Consider the following 14,321-nt stretch of genomic DNA (forward strand, 5'->3'; position numbering starts at 1 on the left):
TCAATCCGCTGGAAACAGGAAGTGTTCTGTAGCTGAGAACGGAGAGGAGCTGAACAGCAAAATGTGTAACAAAAGAGTCAGGTACTTTGTTCAGGATAGCGATGAAGGCAACAAGTAGCCTAATAGGTAAAAAGGCTTGAGGCTCAATATCTGTAAGCTGGAGTGGAGGAGTGTATCCTTTCACCTGTGCCAAACAAAATAATCAAGCAAAGAGGATAGCAGGAAGTGCACTTATAAAGCAAAAGAAGGTGGGGCTGAATTAAAGGGGACATTACAGACCCCCCCCTTCAGGGCATCATCACCGAGGATGCATTGGGTTTCTGAGGGTAACGTCTATGAAAAAGAGCAACAAGACGTGGAGCATGGACCAGAGAGTGCAACAACCAAGAGTCCTCCTCCTGCCCATACCCCTTCCATCGAACCAAATACTGCAGTCTCCCACGATGTATACGTGAGTCGAGGACGCTATCAACTTCATATTCCTCATGGTCCTCGACAGTAACAGGTGGTGGAGGAACACTTAAGCGCGGAAATTCTTCACTGGTTCTGTAGGGTTTGAGCAACGATATATGAAAAGAAGGATGAATCTTGTATTTCTCTGGCAGGTCCAAGACAACAGTTGTTGGGTTGAGAATACGTAGAATACGGAATGGTCCGATGAATTGACTACCCAATTTCTTAGAAGGTATAACAAGTTTAAGAAATTTGGTGGAAAGCCACACTTGGTCGCCTACTTTATAATCAGGACCTGGACGATGTCTCGTATTATAGTAGTGTTGTTGATCAGTCTTGGCTTTGTGTAAGTGAACTTTCAGTAGTTGTAGGGCATCCTGTAGGTTGGCTAAGTAAGAAGTGACAGATGGTGATGCAGAATCTATTTTAGGCAGTCGGATGGTTTGAGGGTGATAACCATAAGTGGCATAGAAAGGGGTCATCTTAGTTGAGGTCGATACAGAATTATTATAAGAGAATTCGGCTAAGGCCAAATGATGGAGCCAGTCATCCTGCTGGTGTGTAATGTAGCATCTAAGATATTGTTCAAGGATACCATTCACTCGCTCAGTGAGGCCATTAGTCTGGGGGTGATATGCCGTTGAAAGTCTAGGATGTATGTTTAACAGTTTGCAAATTTCCTTCCAGAAATGGGAGGTAAACTGAGAACCACGATCTGTTATAATGACATTTGGTATCCCATGTAGTTTTACAATTTGTTTTAGGAAGGTATCAGCAGTTTGGGAGGCTGTGGGTAAACTTTTTAAAGGTATAAAGTGAGCAAGTTTCGTCAAATGGTCGACGACTACCATGATTGTGTTGTGATTTTGTGATGGTGGAAGTTCCACTATAAAATCCATGGAAATTACAGTCCAGGGAATATCAGGAATAGGAAGAGGTGTGAGATAACCTATTGGTTTTTTCCTCTCGATTTTGTATCGTGCACATGTCTCACAAGATGTGACATAATCTTGTATAGTTTTACCCATATTTGGCCACCAGAAATTCCTTTGCATTAGTTCGGTTGTTTTGGTTATACCTAAATGACCAGACAGAGGATGATCATGATAATGATCTAGGATTCTGGATCTTAATTGTTTTGGTATGTACAATTTCTGATTCATTGTGAGAAGACCGTTTGGTTCTTTGTGCAATTGAAATTGTGTAGGCAGCCTGTCACTTTCTAAAGCCTCTAAAATATCAACTTCAAGATTGTTTAAAGTTCCGATTATTTTATGAGAAGGTATCATTTGTAAAGTGTCGTCTGTGTGTGGTCTGTTATCTGACAGTCGAGAAAGGGCATCAGCTTTGAGGTTTAGTTTGCCTGGTCTGTATGTTATTAAAAAATTAAATCTATCAAAAAAAAGTGACCAACGCACTTGACGGGAAGATAATGTCTTATTCTGTCTTAAATATTGAAGGTTTTTATGATCAGTGTAGATAATGAAAGCTTTGTCAGTGCCTTCTAAGATATGCCTCCAGACCTCCAGTGCACATTTTATTGCCAGCAACTCCTTGTCACCTACTGAATAATTAACTTCAGCGGGTAACAACGTTCTGGAATAAAAGGCAATGGGGTGAGTAGGATGTTTCTCATCAGATCTTTGGGATAAAACTGCACCCAAGCCCGTGTCTGAGGCATCCACCTCCAGAATGAACTGACAAGTATGATCTGGTAAACTTAAAATTGGAGCGGTAGTAAAACAGTCTTTTAGTAAGTTAAAGGTTTGATCAGCATCTGGGGTCCACCGAAATGGAACTGCCTTTCTGGTTAGATTTGTGAGTGGTTTCACAATAGTAGAAAAGTTGTATATGAATCTACGATAAAAATTAGCGAACCCTAAAAATCTCTGTAGAGATTTCAAGTTAGTGGGTTTGGGCCAGTTCTTAATTGCCATCACTTTTTCGGGATCCATCTGTACTTTGTCAGGGGAGATAATATAACCTAAAAATTTTATTTCATGTACATGAAATAAACATTTTTCTGCCTTTGCAAATAATTTATGTTCACGAAGTCTTGTTAAGACCCACCTGACATGTTTTATGTGTTCCTGTGTATCTCTAGAATAAACCAAAATGTCATCGAGATAGATGATAACACACACATCAATTAGATCTTTGAAAATGTCATTTATAAAGTGTTGAAATGTGCCAGGGGCATTGCACAGCCCAAATGGCATAACCTTATACTCAAAGAGTCCGTACCTCGTTCTAAAAGCTGTCTTCCACTCATCCCCCTCCTTGATTCTTATTAAGTTATAGGCCCCCTTCAAATCCAATTTAGTAAAAATGGTGGCGCCATTTAAGCGTTCTAGGAGTTCGGGGATGAGTGGCAGAGGGTAACGGTTCTTTATGGTAATTGAGTTCAAGGCCCGATAATCGATGATTGGTCTTAGTGACTGATCCTTATTAGTAACAAAAAACATGCCTGCAGCTGCAGGTGAGACAGAGGGTACTATAAAGCCTTTTCTCAAGTTGTCATCTAAGTATTCCCTTAAATGTTGCAACTCCTTCTGTGAAAGTGGATAAATTTTCCCGTATGGGATTTGGGAACCAGGGATTAAATCTATGGGGCAATCGTATACCCTATGAGGAGGCAAGACCTCAGCCTCTTTTAGATCAAAGACATCAGTTAAATCATGGTATTCAGCAGGAATAGCTATGTCTACTGCTCCAAGTAACTGATAGGGGAAACAAGTGGTTTTGCAGTAATGGGAATCAAATAAAATATTAGGTTTCACCCAATTTATACTCGGGTTATGTTTTTTCAACCATGTATATCCCATAATAATAGGATGTAAAGAGTTTGGTATTACATCGAAACTGAGATATTCAGTGTGACCATGATTTGTAGTAATTAACAAAGGTATGGTGTGCTGTGTGATGGGTCCGTTATGTATGAAGGAACCGTCAATAACTTTTATAAACACAGGTGTATGCTTATCAACACAAGGTATTTTATTTACAGAAACAAACTTAGAATCTATGAAACAATCATAAGCCCCGGAGTCAATTATTGCGTCAGTCTTGATTTGTTGGAGATCCCACTGCAAAGACAGAGATAATGTGAATGATTGGTGGTCTACACTTAATTTAGGTGTGGCAGAATTTATACTAGTCAGCTTACCCTTCTTTTGTCGGTTTAAAATTGGACAGGATGAAACTGAATGATCCTTATTCGCACAATAAAGACAGAGATTAGACATGCGTCGTCTCATTTTTTCCTCAGCTGATAGAGGACCTTTAATGGCACCTATCTCCATGGGTGTTTGTTGGTGATTATGTTTTTCAGTAGTGGGGAACAATAACCTTCTAGGGGGTGTGTCTGTTGATAATTTTTCAGAGCGTCTCTCCCTAAACCTACGGTCTAAAGTGGTTGCTAGTTTCATTAATCCTTGCAATGTATCAGGCATCTCCAGCCTTGAAAGTTCATCTTTAAGTGTGTCATTAAGTCCCAATCTAAACTGATTTTTCAGGGAAATGTTATTCCATTGGGAGTCAGTTGCCCACATTTGAAAATCAGTTATAAACTCCTCAACAGGACGTTTACCCTGTTTAAGTGCTCTGAGTTTAGTTTCTGCTTGAATCTGGGTATTACTATCCTCATATAAAGCTGCCATGGAAAGAAAGAATTGATCAATGGACTCCAAAATAGGATTATTTGACTCAAATAGTCTGTTTGCCCATGACCTGGGTTCGGCAGTTAAATAAGATATGGCTGTGCAGACTTTTATTTTATCAGAACAATAGGTCCTGGGTTTCATGGTGAATAGAAGATAACAGGCATTTTTAAAGTCTCTGAATTCATTTCTTTTCCCTGAAAATAAAGCTGGTGGATTTACCTGTGGCTCTGGAGATTCAGGGTTTTTTGGTGCAACTATGTCTTTAACCAAATTCTTTAAGGCTTTGTTCTCGGTTTGCAAATCTGTAAGTGCTCTTGCCAGATATTCAACTTTTTGATTAAGAGTATCAATTTCAGTTTTCACAGTTTGGGGATCCATTACTATTAGCAGCTATATTTTAAATTTATTTTTTTTTTTTTTTTTTTTTTTTTTTTTTTTTTTTTTTTTTTTTTTTAAGGCTTGATTATTATGTTATAACTACAATATTTAAATGTTGTGTAGCTGTAATAGCGGAACAACCACAGGAAAGACTTAGCCTGCAGTGTCAGTATTAATACAGCACTTTAATAGTAATGGATGATTCCCAGCAGCGGTGTAAGAGTGAAACTGAGTGTTTGCAAAGTAATACAGCAGGTAGAGGTTAGGATAACTGCTGATATAAGTATAAATGACACTATGCAAAAATATACGGCTGATATGTTCTTAGTACTTTGATTGTTGCAAAGCATAAGATATGGTTAGAATGCAGACTGGAGATTTAAGCAGCAAATGATAGAAAACAGGTTATCCAATAGATAAGCAAAGTATTGCAAGCAAGGAATGGCAGACAAATAACAATTAGCAGTTCAATACAGATTGAGATATACTTGCAAGTACTAGCAGCTGTAGTAGAATGAATCCGGTGGTTGGTGTATGTTAACACGATGAGAAGGGAGCAGTAGCAGTGTCCGTGAAAGCTACTGGAAGGTGTGAGCGTGGAACAGCGTGTAGATCCGGCTGTACAAAGTCAATCCGCTGGAAACAGGAAGTGTTCTGTAGCTGAGAACGGAGAGGAGCTGAACAGCAAAATGTGTAACAAAAGAGTCAGGTACTTTGTTCAGGATAGCGATGAAGGCAACAAGTAGCCTAATAGGTAAAAAGGCTTGAGGCTCAATATCTGTAAGCTGGAGTGGAGGAGTGTATCCTTTCACCTGTGCCAAACAAAATAATCAAGCAAAGAGGATAGCAGGAAGTGCACTTATAAAGCAAAAGAAGGTGGGGCTGAATTAAAGGGGACATTACAATTCCTCACTACACACCCCTGTAGTTAGTAGCAACGAGTCACACAATTACTAATATGAGTAGGTTAGAAATTGCCACTACTGTGATAGCTGGAATATTAGTGTGGATTTATTAATCACATACGGCTAGATTGCGAGTTTTGCGCTATGAGTGGCACGGGGCAAACTTGCAAGTTATTGTCACAGCTCACTTACCTACAGCGCTGGTATTACAGATTTGCAAAAACCCGGCGTTAGCAGGCAAGAAGTGAGCATAGAGCAAAATTGAGCTCCATACCGCACTCCAATACCAGCGCTGCAGTGAGCTGCTGTGAGCTGGTTTTGCGTGCTCGTGCACGATTTCCCCATAGACATCAATGGGGAGAGCCGTCTGAAAAAAAGTCTAACACCTGCAAAAAAGCAGCGTAAAGCTCCGTAACGCAGCCCCATTGATTTCTATGGGGAAAGAACATTTATGTTTACCCTGAGTCTAAACACCCCTAATCTTACACTTATTAACCCCTAATCTGCCGTCCCCGACATCGCCGACACCTACATTATACTTATTAACCCCTAATCTGCCGTCCCCGACATCACCGACACCTACATTATACTTTTTAACCCCTAATGTCGCTGCCAATGTCGCTGCCACTATGCTAAATTTATTAACCCCTAAACCTAACCCTAAGTCTAACCGTAACCCTAACACCCACTAACTTTAATGTAATTAAAATAAATCTAAATAAAACCTACTATTAATAACTAAATAATTCCTATTTAAAACTAAATACTTACCTGTAAAATAAATTCTAAGCTAGCTACAAAATAAATAATATCTTAGGTTTTATTTTTATTTCACAGCTAAGTTTGTAGTTATTTTAACTAGGTAGAATAGTTACTAAATAGTTACTAACTACCTAGCTAAAATAAATAAAAATTTACCTGTAAAGTAAAACCTAACCTGTCTTTCACTAACACCTAACATTACACTACAATTAAATAAATTACATAAATTAAATACAATTAACTAAATTACAAAAACAAACAAACTTTAAATTACACAAAATAAAAAATAAATTATCAGATATTTAAACTAATTACACCTAATCTAATAGCCCTATCAAAATAACCCCCCCCCCCCCCCATAAAAAAACCTAGCCTAAACTAAACTACCAATAGTCCTTAAAAGGGCCTTTTGCGGGGCATTGCCCCAAAGAAATCAGCTCTTTTACCTGTAAAAAAAAAAATACAAACAACCCCCCAACAGTAAAACCCACCACCCACACAACCAACCCCCCAAATAAAATCCTACCTAAAAAACCTAAGCTCCTAATTGCCCTGAAAATGGCATTTGGATGGGCATTGCCCTTAAAAGGGCATTTAGCTCTTTATCCACCCAAAACCCTAATCTAAAAATAAAACCCACCCAATAAACCCTTAAAAAAGCCTAACACTAACCCCGAAGATCCACTTACAGTTTTTGAAGATATGCGACTTTTCCATACCGCAGATCCCCTTATGTCAATTGCGTATACTATCTTTTCAATGGGATCTTTCTAACTCCGGTATTTAGAGTCGTGTCTGAAGTGAGGGTTAGAAATCTAACGACAAAACTCCAGCCGCAGAAAAAAGTCAGTAGTTAAGAGCTTTCTGGGCTAACGCTGGTTCATAAAGCTCTTAACTACTGTACTCTAAAGTACACTAACACCCATAAACTACCTATGTACCCCTAAACCGAGGCCCCCCCACATCGCCGCCACTCGATTAATTTTTTTTAACCCCTAATCTGCCGACCGCCACCTACGTTATACTTATGTACCCCTAATCTGCTGCCCCTAACACCGCCGACCCCTATATTATATTTATTAACCCCTAATCTGCCCCCCACAACGTCCCCTCCACCTGCCTACACTTGTTAACCCCTAATCTGCCGACCGGACCGCACCGCTACTATAATAAAGTTATTAACCCCTAATCCGCATCACTAACCCTATAATAAATAGTATTAACCCCTAATCTGCCCTCCCTAACATCGCCGACACCTAACTTCAAACATTAATCCCTAATCTGCCGACCGGAGCTCGCCGCTATTCTAATAAATGTATTAACCCCTAAAGCTAAGTCTAACCCTAACACTAACACCCCCTAAATTAAATATAATTTTAATCTAACGAAATTAATTAACTCTTATTAAATAAATTATTCCTATTTAAAACTAAATACTTACCTGTAAAATAAATCCTAATATAGCTACAATATAAATTATAATTACATTGTAGCTATTTTAGGATTAATATTTATTTTACAGGTAACTTTGTATTTATTTTAACCAGGTACAATAGCTATTAAATAGTTAAGAACTATTTAATAGTTACCTAGTTAAAATAATTACAAAATTACCTGTAAAATAAATCCTAACCTAAGTTACAATTAAACCTAACACTATACTATCATTAAATTAATTAAATAAAATACCTACAATTACCTACAATTAAACCTAACACTACACTATCAATAAATTAATTAAATACAATATGTACAAATAACTACAATGAAATAAACTAACTAAAGTACAAAAAATAAAAAAGAACTAAGTTACAAAAAATAAAAAAATATTTACAAACATAAGAAAAATATTACAACAATTTTAAACTAATTACACCTACTCTAAGCCCCCTAATAAAATAACAAAGACCCCCAAAATAAAAAATGCCCTACCCTATTCTAAATTACTAAAGTTCAAAACTCTTTTACCTTACCAGCCCTGAACAGGGCCCTTTGCGGGGCATGCCCCAAGAAGTTCAGCTCTTTTTCCTGTAAAAAAAACATACAATACCCCCCCCAACATTACAACCCACCACCCACATACCCCTAATCTAACCCAAACCCCCCTTAAATAAACCTAACACTAAGCCCCTGAAGATCATCCTACCTTGTCTTCACCTCACCAGGTATCACCGATCCGTCCTGGCTCCAAAATCTTTATCCAACCCAAGCGGGGGCTGGCGATCCATCATCCGGTGGCTGAAGAGGTCCAGAAGAGGCTCCAAAGTCTTCATCCTATCCGGGAAGAAGAGTAGATCCGGACCGGCAACCATCATCTTCCAAGCGGCATCTTCTATCTTCATCCGATGAGGACCGGCTCCATCCGGAAGACCTCCGACGCGGACACATCTTCATCCGGCGACGTCCAACTGAAGAATGACGGTTCCTTTAAGGGACGTCATCCAAGATGGCGTCCCTCGAATTCCGATTGGCTGATTGGATTCTATCAGCCAATCAGAATTAAGGAAGGAATATTCTGATTGGCTGATGGAATCAGCCAATCAGAATCAAGTTCAATCCGATTGGCTGATCTGATCAGCCAATCAGATTGAGCTTGCATTCTATTGGCTGATCGGAACAGCCAATAGAATGCGAGCTCAATCTGATTAGCTGATCGGATCAGCCAATCGGATTGAACTTGATTCTAATTGGCTGATTCCATCAGCCAATCAGAATTTTCCTACCTTAATTCTGATTGGCTGATAGAATCCTATCAGCCAATCGGCATTCGAGGGACGCCATCTTGGATGACGTCCCTTAAAGGAACCTTCATTCGGCTAGTAGGCGTCGGGAGAAGAGGATGTTCCGCGTCGGATGGAAGATGATGGCTCCCGAAGAAAGAAGATTGAAGATGCCGTTGATAGAAGACTTCATCCGGATCATGGACCTTTTCAGCTCCCGCTTGGATGAAGACTTCATCCGGATCATGGACTTCTTCAGCTCCCGCTTGGATGAAGACTTCAGCCGGATCATGGACCTCTTCAGCCCCCCGCTTGGGCTTGGATCAGGACATCGGAGGAGCTTTTCAGGATGGATCGGTGAACCTGGTATGGTGAAGATAAGGTAGGAAGATCTTCAGGGGCTTAGTGTTAGGTTTATTTAAGGGGGGTTTGGGTTAGATTAGGGGTATGTGGGTGGTGGGTTGTAATGTTGGGGGGGGGTATTGTATGTTTTTTTTACAGGCAAAAGAGCTGAACTTCTTGGGGCATGCCCTGCAAAGGGCCCTGTTCAGGGCTGGTAAGGTAAAAGAGCTTTGAACTTTAGTAATTTAGAATAGGGTAGGGTATTTTGTTATTTTGGGGGTCTTTGTTATTTTATTAGGGGGCTTAGAGTAGGTGTAATTATTTTAAAATTGTTGTAATATTTTTCTTATGTTTGTAGATATTTTTTTATTTTTTGTAACTTAGTTCTTTTTTATTTTTTGTACTTTAGTTAGTTTATTTCATTGTAGTTATTTGTAGATATTGTATTTAATTAATTTATTGATATTGTAGTGTTAGGTTTAATTGTAGGTAATTGTAGGTATTTCTCTTGTTAGGTGTATCCAGTCCACGGATCATCCATTACTTGTGGGATATTCTCCTTCCCAACAGGAAGTTGCAAGAGGATCACCCACAGCAGAGCTGCTATATAGCTCCTCCCCTAAATGCCATAGCCAGTCATTCTCTTGCAAGCTCTCAACATAGCTGGAGGTAGTAAGAGGAAAGTGGTAAAATATAGTTAGTTTTTTCTTCAATCAAAAGTTTATTATTTTTAAATGGTACCGGAGTGTACTATTTTATCTCAGGCAGCATTTAGAAGAAGAATCTGCCTGCGTTTTTCTATGATCTTAGCAGAAGTAACTAAGATCCACTGCTATTCGCACATATGTCTGAGGAGTTAATTATAGTATAGTGTTAGGTTTAATTGTAACTTAGGTTAGGATTTATTTTACAGGTAATGTTGTAATTATTTTAACTAGGTAACTATTAAATAGTTCTTAACTATTTAATAGCTATTGTACCTGGTTAAAATAAATACAAAGTTACCTGTAAAATAAATATTAATCCTAAAATAGCTACAATGTAATTATAATTTATATTGTAGCTATATTAGGATTTATTTTACAGGTAAGTATTTAGCTTTAAATAGGAATAATTTATTTAATAAGAGTTAATTAATTGCGTTAGATTAAAATTATATTTAATTTAGGGGGGTGTTAGTGTTAGGGTTAGACTTAGCTTTAGGGGTTAATACATTTATTAGAATAGCGGTGAGCTCTGGTCGGCAGATTAGGGGTTAATAATTGAAGTTAGGTGTCGGCGATGTTAGGGAGGGCAGATTAGGGGTTAATACTATTTATTATAGGGTTAGTGAGGCGGATTAGGGGTTAATAACTTTATTATGATAGCGGTGCGGTCCGCTCGGCAGATTAGGGGTTAATAAGTGTAGGCAGGTGGAGGCGACGTTGTGGGGGGCAGATTAGGGGTTAATAAATATAATATAGGGGTCGGCGGTGTTAGGGGCAGCAGATTAGGGGTACATAAGGATAACGTAGATAGCGGCGCTTTGCGGTCGGCAGATTAGGGGTTAATAATAATATGCAGGTGTCAGCGATAGCGGGGGCGGCAGATTAGGGGTTAATAAGTGTAAGGTTAGGGGTGTTTAGACTCGGGGTACATGTTAGGGTGTTAGGTGCAGACGTAGGAAGTGTTTCCGCATAGCAAACAATGGGGCTGCGTTAGGAGCTGAACGCGGCTTTTTTGCAGGTGTTAGGTTTTTTTTCAGCTCAAACAGCCCCATTGTTTCCTATGGGGGAATCGTGCACGAGCACGTTTTTGAGGCTGGCCGCGTCCGTAAGCAACTCTGGTATCGAGAGTTGAAGCTGCGTTAAATATGCTCTACGCTCCTTTTTTGGAGCCTAACGCAGCCTTTATGTGGACTCTCAATACCAGAGTTATTTTTATGGTGCAGCAAGAAAAAAGCCGGCGTTAGCTGCGCGGGTCCTTACCGACAAAACTCTAAATCTAGCCGTAGGTGTAATTAGTTTAAATATCTGATAATTTATTTTTATTTTGTGTAATTTAATATTTGTTTGTTTTTGTAATTTAGTTAATTATATTTAATTTATGTAATTTATTTAATTGTAGTGTAAGGTTAGGTGTTAGTGTAAGACAGGTTAGGTTTTACTTTACAGGTAAATTTGTATTTATTTTAGCTAGGGTTTTTTTTTGGGGGGGCTTTTTATTTTGATTTGATTAGGTGTAATTAGTTTAAATATCTGATAATTTCTTTTTTATATTGTGTAATTTAGTGTTGGTTTGTTTTTTGTAATTTAGTTAATTGTATTTAATTTATGTAATTTATTTATTTGTAGTGTAATGTTAGGTGTAACTAACGTTAGGTTTAATTTTATAGGTAAATTTGTATTTATTTTAGCTAGATAGTTAGTAGATAGTTAGTAAATAGTTAATAACTATTTACTAACTAGTCTACCTAGTTAAAATAAATACAAACTTGTCTGTGAAATAAAAATAAAACCTTAGCTAGCTACAATGTAACTATTAGTTATATTGTAGCTAGCTTAGGGTTTATTGTACAGGTAAGTATTTAGTTTTAAATAGGATTTATTTAGTTAATGATTTATTTTAATTACATTAAAGTTAGTGGGTGTTAGGGTTAGACTTAGGGTTAGGTTTAGGGGTTAATAACTTTAGTATACTGGCGGCGACGTTGGGGGCGGAAGATTAGGGGCTAATGTAGGTTGCGGCGATGTTAGGGACAACAGATTAGGGGTTAACAAATGTAGGTAGGTGGCGGCGATGTTAGGGACAGCAGATTAGGGGTTAGTAATATTTAACTAGTGTTTACGATGCGGGAGTACAGCGGTTTAGGGGTTAATATGTTTATTCTAGTGGCGGCGATGTCGGGAGCGGAAGATTAGGCGTTAATAATTTTATTATAGTGTTTGCGATGCAGGAGGGCCTCGGTTTTGGGGTTAATAGGTAGTTTATGGGTGTTAGTGTACTTTCTAACACTTTAGTTATGAGTTTTATGGTACAGCGTTGTAGCCTAAAATCCATAACTACTGACTTTCAGTTTACGGTATTGATCTTGACGGTATAGGCTGTACCCGTAATACCGGCGCTATGGAAGTCCCATTGAAAAATTACTTTTTGAAAGCTGTGGTAGTTACTTTGCGTTATGGCCAAAAAAGTGTGTGGTACAGCTATACCTGCAAAACTCGTAATACCAGCGGTAGTAAAAAAGAGCCTTAATGCTGCTTTTTCACTCATACCGCAAAACTCGTATTCTAGCCGATAGTGTTTAGATGTGCTGGATTAGGTATATGGTACTTACTATATGTATTTACACTTTAAATTTAATTACAATTTTATTACATTTTAGGATTTGTTGATTGATTTAACATATTTTGCACATGGCACAAGTACTCCTTTGCACATCATCACTATTCTATGCACACTCCACATTTTGGTTGCTTACACACTTAGGGGTGGGTTCTCTTTGCAGACATCACATTTTTAAAAATTTGATTACAATGGATGTCCTAAGACCTGTAAATGTTTATTGAACTTTGCCTCTCTCTCTCTCTCTCTCTCTCTCTCTCTCTTTCTCTCTCTATACTGTATATATATTTATATATATATATATATATATATATATATATATGTATATATATACAGTATATACACAAATATATATATATATATATATATATATATACATACACACAGGTATACCTCACTTTACAGCGCTTCGCTAATACAGTGCTTTGTGGAACTGAAGTTCAACCTCCAGGGATTTTGAAACAGTGCTGTAATCTTTGTGAGATTGCGAGAAAAGTGACTGGCTGTCAGATCCTCTTTTGCCTCCTTCCTATTGGCCCCTTACATCCTCTCTACCCTATTTAATATCCTCAACTACCATTCCTTATTGCTGGATTATTGAATACACAAACCCTTGTGTATCCTATGAGCCAATCCGGCTCCAAGCTCACCACCGTTGTAACCTGACGCTGTGCTCATTCTCCCTGTCAGTTCTGTGCTTCACATCGAGTGAGACGCTGCCTGTGTCTCACCCGCTGACGTCATAAGCTATTGCCGCTCCCAGCTCAGAGGGAAGTGCCGCTTCAGCTCACATCACACAGACACGCTGTATGTCTGATCTCTGCTCACACTCAAGCTTCTACAGTTAGCCTATCTCTGCAGGAACCGTCTACACACTTAAGCTGGGACTAGGAGCCAGGTTGTATGCAGGGCAAAAGCTGTTATTTACGATTTCTCTTGCAAGCATTGACATTGTTTCTCTGAACCATAACTTACGAATCTTTGTGTTATACTTATATCCTGCCTATTGAGTTAAAGCTGACTTTGTGTCTGTACCTCAACTCTCTCTTGGCACATAATAACTTCAGAGGGGTTAACTTAACATCAGCTGATGTGAGATAGCACCTCTGATACATATACAACCTTTATTATATTTTGATTACCAGGAATATCCTAGTCGCTTATAGAAAATCCTCTTAAGTGCAAAATAAATAAAATATCGCTGATATAATAATCCAGCCTAAATCTAGAGGTTATAAGCAATTATGGATGTGAATGATTTAGCAAATCAGGTTACCACTCTTTCACAACGTATGGATACTATTACTCAAACACTCAGGGAGGTACAAACTGAAAACCAGGTACTGAAAGATTGTTTTAGAGAGTTCTATTCAGCTAAACCTGCACATACAGAAGTACTCCCTGAGCCTCAGGTTTCATTGCCAGACAAATTCACTGGTAATAGAGCTACATTTAAAGAGTTTAGAAACGCTTGCCTTTTATTGTTTGAACTTAAACCAAGAACATATAACAATGACAGAATAAAGGTTCTAACAACAATTTCTTATTTGAGGGGTGAGCCCCGTGCTTGGGCGGACAGCCTGTTTGAAACACAAAACCCCATACTAAATTCCATACAGGAATTCTTAACAGCATTTTCATTGCTCTATGATGATCCATTCAAGCAGGAGTCTGCAGAAACCTCTCTAAGGGCCCTGCGACAAGGCAGACAACCAGTTGAGAATTACATCTCACAGTTTAAAATTTATGCAATTGACTCTAAGTGGAATGAACCT

Source organism: Bombina bombina, chromosome 4 (assembly GCF_027579735.1).
Source record: "Bombina bombina isolate aBomBom1 chromosome 4, aBomBom1.pri, whole genome shotgun sequence".
NCBI lineage: Eukaryota > Metazoa > Chordata > Amphibia > Anura > Bombinatoridae > Bombina > Bombina bombina.